Below are 9,355 nucleotides of genomic sequence, written 5' to 3'. Positions count from 1 at the left end.
TTACTCTAAGTCGTCTACTTGTGCCAACTCAGCGAACCTCGAGGGCGGCTAAGAGCTACCTCAATCCCGCCCCACAAACCGCGCGCTCGCACAACTCCGCAAAGCCCGCGGCTCCCCTAAGCGGTGCCGGAGCCGCTAGCCCGGCATTTCACCACAGGTGGCAGCCTATAAGTAAATAAGAGGTGAACATCAGGGGCTGGGAGATCATCTGTTCACCAAGGCACCCCAGGGGAAGCCAAGGAACAATAGACATAAACTCCTAGAAGATTGCTTCAAATTGGACATTAAGGAAAAACTTCTTTACAGTTTGCTTCTCCAGAGTCTGGAAGAAACTACCCTGGAGATCTTCAAAAGATGACTGGATGCACACCTTGCTGGGGCCATGTGACCCCAGCAGTCTTTTCTTTCCTGCCTATGGGCAGGGGGGCTGGACCTGATGACCTTGCGAGGTCCCTTCCAGCCCCTAACTTCTATGAATCTATGAATATGCCACACACTTTCCCTAAAGATGGCATACACCAACTGGAAGATAAAGTGAAAGAACTTTTCCAGTTTGTTGGCTTTCCATTCATGCCCCAGATATACCCGTAAACAGCTGCTTTCTCATTTGGATTTGAATAACTTGACATAGCATGTGCCAGATTCACAGTCCTACAGACCCATGTGTATCCCAGGAACATGTACATTGTTTTTAGCAGCAGCACTGTGTGAGTTTTGCCCTCTTGCCCTTCAGTGTGCCTCAGCCTTGCTCTGAGGTACCAGGTTTCCGTAGTCTCCTTAATCCACACAGCCTCTAATCTCTGAATAATTGCCAGCAAGGAAGCAGTTTTTAATGACATAAATACCATTCCTGGCAGAAAACTGTTAAGTCACCCAACACATTCAAACCAAGCCATCAAAATAACCTTAGGGAATAATGGAATCAAAACTCATGGCAGAGGTGATATCTTTTATTAGACCAACTAGGTATTTGAAAAAAAAAAAAAAAAAAAGTCTTTATTTGGACTAGTCATTTTTACTTAATATCAGCCTTTTCTAGATTTAATTCAGCAGTCCTCTGTGAAAAAGGTTGTGTAGTCCACACCAATCAGGCACCATTTAGATCTCCTTTTGGGCACAGGATCAAAATCAGTCAAGGAAGCCCCTGAAATCAGTTAGAGTTATGCTCACTTGTGCTGTGGCCCCAAACTACAATTCTGCATCCCCCAAGTTAAAATATATGTATTACTTCTCTAATACAATAAGAGTTACATTTTAGTTGAAGAGACTACAAATTAATCTGACCTTGAATTCCATACTGTAAGTACCATGCTGGCACTGGGTGACACAGATTAAATCAATGTACAGACCTTAGAGTTTAGTTCTTCTGTAAGTAGGATTCTGCTTTTCCTTATGGACTTTCTCTAGTCAAATGACCAAAACAAAAGCCTGATTGTTACCAGAAGAATGGATAGAAATGTTTGGCAATACACTGTGCTCCAAGTCAGGTGATGCCACGTCAGATGGCTTGCTCAGATTATTTGTGCTGGCAACATTTGCAAAGTTCCAGTGTTCTGGCACAAAGGACCTTTCCAGTCAATTTTACAGTAATAACAAACACAAGTGTTCAGATACAGCCTTTTCTGTTCTTCCTCCCCACTTCCCCTGTCCCTGCTATGTCAGGAGCTGAGGAAGTTCTGTTTGCTACCAGTTCTAAGATGGCTGCAGAAAAGGCATTAGGTGAAGCCACTGACACTTGGTGAACGCTATCATGTCAAATAAATGAAAGCTAGTCAGTCACAGGACCTTAAATGGCTCATTTTATATTGCAGCCTTTGCATTGTAGATTGTTTTATGTCGCTGATTACTCTGTGACTTGGAAACTCTTTCTAAAGACTCAGTTCTGTACTTCTTAGCTGAATGAGACTTTTGCTGAGCAGAAAAGCTGTGTAAGAACTGCATGATTGTTCCTCAATGTCTTGCCTTATTAAGGAGTTCCTAGTGTTTTGCAGGAGCACCTGTTTACTTTTCTAATAAAAAAATTTCCCTTACTTGCCTGTTTCTGAATGTTAAGGACTGTCTATGGTTTATTTAACAATGTAGGTTAGGAGTGTGATTTTTGTTGACTTTTGCAAGAAAAAACTCTAATGGAGCTATAATATAAAGGAAGCTCATCAGATCCTTTAGTCCAACCCCCACACTTAGGCAGAATTAAGGCCTTGTCTACAATAGAAGACCCTTGGCCATTGTACATAATATTTTGTCATAGTGCCTAGGTGGAGACATGACATATGCTGATAGGAATTTCTTTACTGTCATAGCTTCACCTCCTAGAAAGATATTAGTTAAGACAGGGGTGGGAAAAATCAGGCCTGCAAGCCAGCTCCTCCCCACCAGGAAATTTCCTCTAGCCCACGGGTGCCCACCAAGTACCCTGCCCAGCCCATGTGCCTGGCTCCTACCCTCGTGGGCAGAGAGGCCGGGCCCAGCCAGCACACAGGTTCTGGGCAGGGCTGCTGCTGTCACTTGTGTAGCCACTGGGGGACTTGCTCAGCTTTCCCAGTGCCCTGCACACTCCCCCCATGGTGCACAGCCCCTGCTTGTGGCAGCAGCAGCAGGAGCAGGTGGAGGTACTTGGGATGCTTGTGCCCAGCGCAGGCGTTGCCACCTAGTGGCACATGGCTCCAGCCAGCGCTGCACATAGTGATGAGGAGTGCAGTCTGCTTGGCCTGCCTCTATTGCCGGGGCTGCACACGGCACACACGCAGCTGCTGGCACTTGCGTGCCACCAGGGGAAGCCCCACGATAGAGCCAGCTGTCTTTGCCACCCCCTGCTTTCCAGTGGAGTACAGGGAAGCAGGGGGCTAGACAAAGAATGTATTACATGGCAGGGGGTGGTAAAGGCAGCCAGCTCCATCATGGGGTTTCCCCTGGCGGTACATGAGTGCTGTGCCAGCATCTGCACATGTGCCACATGGAGCTCCATACAATAGAGGCAGGTTGGGCAGGCTGGGCAGGCTGCGTTCCTTGTCACCATGTGCAGTGCTGATTGGAGCTGTGTGCTGCCAAGCAGCAGTGCCTGCACAGGCTACAAACACCCCCGCCTGCTGCTGCTACTGCTGCCTGTGGCAGGGGCTGCGCATCATGGGGAGGAGTGTGTGGGCGGGGTCCTCACAGCCCCCCCACCATTCCCCAAAACCACAAATGCCACACAACCACACCCTGCCCCCAAAACTCCCCACATATATACCCATCCCAACATACCCTATTGCCCCCACACAGAGCCACATCCCCTCACAAACTCCCCACAGAGCCCTCCCAATCCCACCATACACACATACTCACCCCAAACCACACCTCACTGACTGGCTCACAGGGGTGTGTGTGCTCCCACCATGTACACCCTACCATACCCTCAAACCATCCCCCACAAACCCCATAACCACACCCTCCCCACACGCAATCACACACCCCACGAACACTGCACCCATCCACACCCTTCCTCACTCCCCCACAACCCCCTCCCTCCACACACACACCCACATGCCTCTGGGGATAGCCCCACTCACTGCTGTGCACATGCACCCCACCACACACATGCACCCATACATACACCCCCCAGCCACCCTCCCCCTCCACAAACCCCACAACCTCCCACAAACCCCATACCCACCCATCCATACCCCCTGCAATACACAAGAGCAAGACTAAATTTTATGCAATCACCTCTATATACACAATGCAAACACACACAGATCACAACAAAAAGATTTTTGTAAAATAAAATTAAAATATGTTATTGTGGATCTTTGATTTTAGTGTATAATTTGTTGTTTTTTTCTGGTTCCAAGAATGGCAAGCCCCCTTCCCAAAAGGAGTATTTCTAAGGGTAAATGGAGATGACTATTTAACTCAGTTGGCTAGAGCTTGGTACTAATAATGCAACGGTTGTAGGTTTGATTCCCAGTTAAACCTCATTATCTTTGAAGGTCCCTTCCAGCTTTACTTCTCTATGTAAGGCCAGTGATTTTGGGTGGGACTTCCAGTCCCAAAATGGCAAGTGTGTTTGCCAAGGGCTGGGGCCACCCTTGTGACCCTTTGCAGCTCACCAAAACTCATTAAGCAGACCTCCAGCCAAAATAATTGCCTGCCCCGGGATAGATATATGTGGGCCAATAGAAGAGTGTTTTTGTTGGTTTAGTGCAAGGGCAGGCAATTATTTTGGCCCCTGGGCCATACAGGCAGTTTTGGGGAGCTGTCGCAGGCTGGTCAGCACCACCCCACCACAACAGCCTGGAGCCTCCTCCCCACCACCATCCGCAGCACCCAGCAGCAGCTGAGTACACGGCTCCAGCCCTGACCCCAGCTCTGGCCCACTGCACACACACTCCAAACTTGCCCCAGCCAGAGGAGACCAGCTCTGGACCACCTGGGACTTACATGTACAGCCTTGACCCCAGCCCACCTCGCGCCTGCTCCAGACTGGGCCACCCATAATGACCAGCATTGGCAGCAGCTGGGCAGAAGCTGCTGCTGGGCATGGGGAAAAGAGGCCACCTTCCCCTTGCTGCTGCTGGACACTTCTTGATATGGCTGTCTGGAGCCTGTGCCTGGGCTGCCCTGCGGCTCCTCTCTGCTACTGTCACCACTGCCACTAGTGCTGTCTCAGGGCTGCCCCAGTGGGACAGTGGTGGCAGTGGATAGAAGCTGCAGGGGATCCTGGACAGCACCCGGGCCAGGTGGGACCGAGGGACCTGCTGCAGGCTGGACAAAGTCCCTCCATGGGCCAGATCCAGCCTACAGGCCATATTTTACCTAACCCTGGCTTATGTTTATGCTGTCTGGAGAAGTGCCTTCTATTGCCGTATGCTGCACCTCCATTAGAGGGCTCTTCTGATACAGCCATGCTGGCATAGTTACAGTGACAGAGGCCTTATAATGCAGACCTATACCTAGAAGATGACACAGCTGTGTAAAGACAAAAGTATACCAATAGAACAGTCCAGTATCAGAGTAAATAGAACAGTATCAGCCTCAGCCAGGGCTACACTACAGGCTTTTCAATTATGTCTGTCAGGGCTGTGAACGGTGCTTAGCTTAGCTGAGCCCTCTGAAACTTCTAGTTTAGACAAAGCTGTGGTACAAAAGCGGTTTAACTGGCCCAACTTGCTTTGTATGGGGAGGTTGTGGGGTGGAGGGGTCACTACACTGGTACAAAGCACAGGTTTGCTAGTACAGCTACATCCGTACTAGGAGTGCTTCATCATTATAGTCTACTGTGTTCCTAAGCTGCTAAAACACTCCTGGTATAACCTTAGCCATAATGGAGAAATATGTAACAGTTTGCATTAATAGCCACTGATGGCTTATGGCATGAAATCTTTATCCATTTTTTGTCCAGCTAGTGTAATTGTCACAGATATTCCTGTAACTTAGACATGCTCATTCCTTGTTTGCATGCTGTTGATCTTTTCTGAATAGCACTAATACTATTAAATCTTTGGCTTCTACATCTTGAGGCAGCATGTTCCATGGAGTTAAGTATGCATTATGTAAAGGAAAGTGTTTCCTTCATCTAGTTAGGACTCTAGTGACTTTTCATGTCATTGAGTATCCTTTGTTCTTCCTATCCTTTCCTATGATTGCAGAGTAAATAGGTACTGTTCTGGTCTACCCTTTTTTCTACTTCAATATAACGTTTTTTAATGGCCAACCCAACACTCTACTAGGTCTTGTTAATAAAAGAGCCTGCAGTAGTAAAGTTGCTATGAACCACATGTTAATGAAGTTGAATAATTTACATTTCTCAGTTTACTAAAAGGTGTCTTCACAGTAGGTAAAAAGTACATATAAAAGGCCACTCTGAATCAAATTTGAAATGAGCCTTTTCAACTAAGCATCTGCAAGGTTTAATGTAAAATGGCTTATTTCTTTGATACAGGGTAAACAAAGAAAGAGGCAGTTGCTTGCAGTGATATTGCAAAGCCAGCTCGAGAAGAATGGTTTTGGGAGATCATACTTAAAAAAGATAAGGTAGAATTGATGCATATATTAACTTTTAAGGGAACATTTGTTGGACTGTGGAATAGCCACCCAGAGACTTGGATCACTTCCTCTTTGAGATATTTAACACTAATACTAATAGCCTGGACAATGCTTTAGAAAATACATTTGAAATAATAAATGGCAGGAAGATGGGCTAAATTATTCTTATAGAACTTTTCCATCCATAACATATACGGTGGCTTTTACAACTACTACATGTCTGCAAGTGTTGTATTGTAGAACCTATCTACCAAAAAAAAATATTTGTGCAAAGGTTTTTTTCCTGCTTTTAACAAAATATTGCTTTAATAATCAAAACAAGGATGAAATGGAGTTCTAAATAGGTCCAGCAGTAAAACCATATCTGCCTGTTTGATCCCTGGGTGAAGTGGACTAATAGTGAAGAGAAATGCTTTCAAAATAGGCATGATTAAAAAAGTGCAAAATAATCCTTTTAATAAGATGATCAGGATCAAATTACATTAACTTGTATCATTTTAGACATTTTTGTCTTGTTTTAAAACACTGTTGTAAACTTAAGAGACACTGGTTAAAACACATGTTAAAGAAAAAAATCTTAATTCTGTGAATAACATTTCAAATTGGAAAAACTGAAGCCAGTTTTAAAACTCTGATTAAATTTTCGCTACATATGTGAATTCCTTCTTTTACACTCATCTTGGACAATGAAAACTGTTTTGTCTAGATGTAGTTTCTTTTTCCTTTGACTTTAGGGCACCTCACTACACTTTTGGGACAATCAAATCCTAACATTTTTCTGATGATTAGAGACCAGATATTTCAGTGCAGTACTAATATTTAAACAATAACAAGAAAAGCTGCTTTGACTGAAATAAAAAACAACAACAACAAACCCACAATGGTCTATTCACTTCAGAAATCTTCAAATGAACACAATATTTTGTAGTTTCTGTAACTTTTCCCATGCTATTTTTTTAAAACAAGCACTAAAGAAAGAATTATAGTGAATCAAATTCTTTGTGCATTTGATTCTAAACTGTAACACGAAGGAATATTTTAATTTCAGATATGGGTTAAATTGTGCAGTTTCCTGCCATGTAATTACATCAAGGAAAACAAAGGGAACATAATCCAGGATTTAACATGGTCCCTGCAAGGACAGAAGATTAAGTAATGTAACCTAAAATAGTCCTAATCATTTTAGCATCCTTACTAGAGAGCCCTCACTCAATGTGAGATGCATCTTGCTCAACTGATTTTAAAAGAAAGACCCAGCCAGGCTCTGTCAGAACCAGTGAAATGTGAAACAAAGATAAAAGCATGTCTGATAATATTTTCTTACCTGATCATCGGCTTAACTCAAAAGTGGTTATGTCTACATGAGACACTTTACTGAGAAGTAGTGTAGTTTACTGGGTAGTAAGCATGTGCATCTGCACATGCACATGCTTACTGTGCAGTAAACCTTGGTAATCACAAGTAAATTTACCACCTGCAAATGCAAGTAGTAAGTTTACTTGCAATTACTAACTGTGCAGTAGCACTCATGTAGATGCCTGACCAGAAGCTACGCCTGGTCAGCTGGCCACCCTAGGGCAGGAGATTGCTCTCTGCCCCCAGGAGTTGCATGCTGCCAGGGCAGCTCTGCCACTGAAGCCCAGGTGAAGGCTATGTCCCCTTGTCCTGGCAGCAGGCACCTCCAAGCCTCCCACTCTGAGATCATGATTGGGAAGCGGGAGGCTGGGAGATCCTTATCTAAAGGATCCTTGTCCTAAACTGCTCCTGGATCTAATGCACATGTAGACATACCCAGTATGAAGTCAAGAGGAGCCAAAATGCAGTAGAGTTGCTGGCTGTTCTCTTGATCTTTGGCTTAACCTGTGGAGACTCTAGGTCCCTGCAGACAGTACCATCCATCCATCCAGGATTGGAGCCTGGAGGCTTTCCAGGTTTCATTGCTATATCAAAGATGCCGTGGATGTAATTTGCTCCATTTTATGCAAACTGACTACCTCCCTCAGGTTTTTAGATAGTTATCAATCCAATCTTGAGGTGCACATAAAGCAGTATAAGTGGTTGGAAACCAGTTCAAGTCTATAATACAACAGAAGTTCACTGCACATAAACCGCATTCAAAGTGGCAAAAACCAGTGGAAGATAAACCTGGATAGAGGTAGCGTTAGATTTAATTGATTTAAGTTAAACCTATTTATTGAATTTCTGTCCCAGATCCCCTCCAGATTTAAATTAACTCACAATCCCCCAGCATCCCAGGATCCACCTTCCCTCTAAGCTGTGTGGTATTTACGGCCGCACAGGCATGTTCATGCCACACTGCTAGAAGTGCTTGCGTAGCTGCACATGCCATGCAGCTTAGAGGGAACGTTGCCCAGGATGCTTTGCATCTTCCCTACATCCCATTCCTCCCAGGGTGGATGGGTTAGCCTTGGCCTAAACTGTCTGCTCCCGCTGAGCAGGGAAGCATGTTCTAGTGCCCCCTGGCTTCTGGCCTGCAGCATTTTCCAGAATCAAAAGTGAATGTCTGTTTACTTGCTTATCAGTTCAATCTATGCAGTATAGACTAACCTGTGAAAATTTAATTGATTCAGCCTAGGGCTGTTAGACTGTCTATACTTAGAGTAAGAGAAGAACTAGATGTAGTAAGCCACTGTAACCACAAACCAAAACAGATTTGGCTGAACTGGAAATTCCTTTGAGATACTAATCCGTCTTTGTTATGATCCATTAACACACACAAGAGACAGGCTAAGAGAAGATAGAGGCTCCAATAAGGACCAGATCCTCCAAATCCTGTACATGTAAAATTTCCATTAGCTTCAGCAGAAATTGCTACCACATGCAAAAGTCATGAAAATGTTTTCAGTTTCTGCACAGATTACTTAACTCTCAGCCCTTCATAAACCAGATACTCAGTTGTAGACTACAGGTAAGGCCATGTTCATGGAAGCTCTTAAACACATGCTGCTGAAATACAGGAAGTTTTCAGAGCCAGGGTCCTTGGTCATACTTGAATATTAAAATGCACTACTTCTTGGCCTTCTCTTGAAATTGATGGCCTTCTCAGTTGAAACTGAGTCTTAAGCAGTTGCATAATACTCCTCAATATATATGCATGTGTGGTAATTCATTAATATGCTTTCATGGGGGTGGCAACTAACTTCCACAAAATGCAGTATTAGTAGTAGTAGTAGTAGTAGTAGTAGTAATGGTTTACTCACAATTTTTGTTAAAACAATACAATACAATGAACAATAACATCAACAGTAAGATAACAGTAAAATTAATAATTGTTTAACAGTATTATTAATATGCAATAACAGTATAACTA

The sequence above is a fragment of the Crocodylus porosus genome, unplaced genomic scaffold, assembly GCF_001723895.1.
Source record: "Crocodylus porosus isolate Cpor-Errol unplaced genomic scaffold, CroPor_comp1, whole genome shotgun sequence".
Classification (NCBI taxonomy): Eukaryota; Metazoa; Chordata; order Crocodylia; family Crocodylidae; genus Crocodylus; species Crocodylus porosus.
This window is presented reverse-complemented; position numbering follows the sequence as displayed.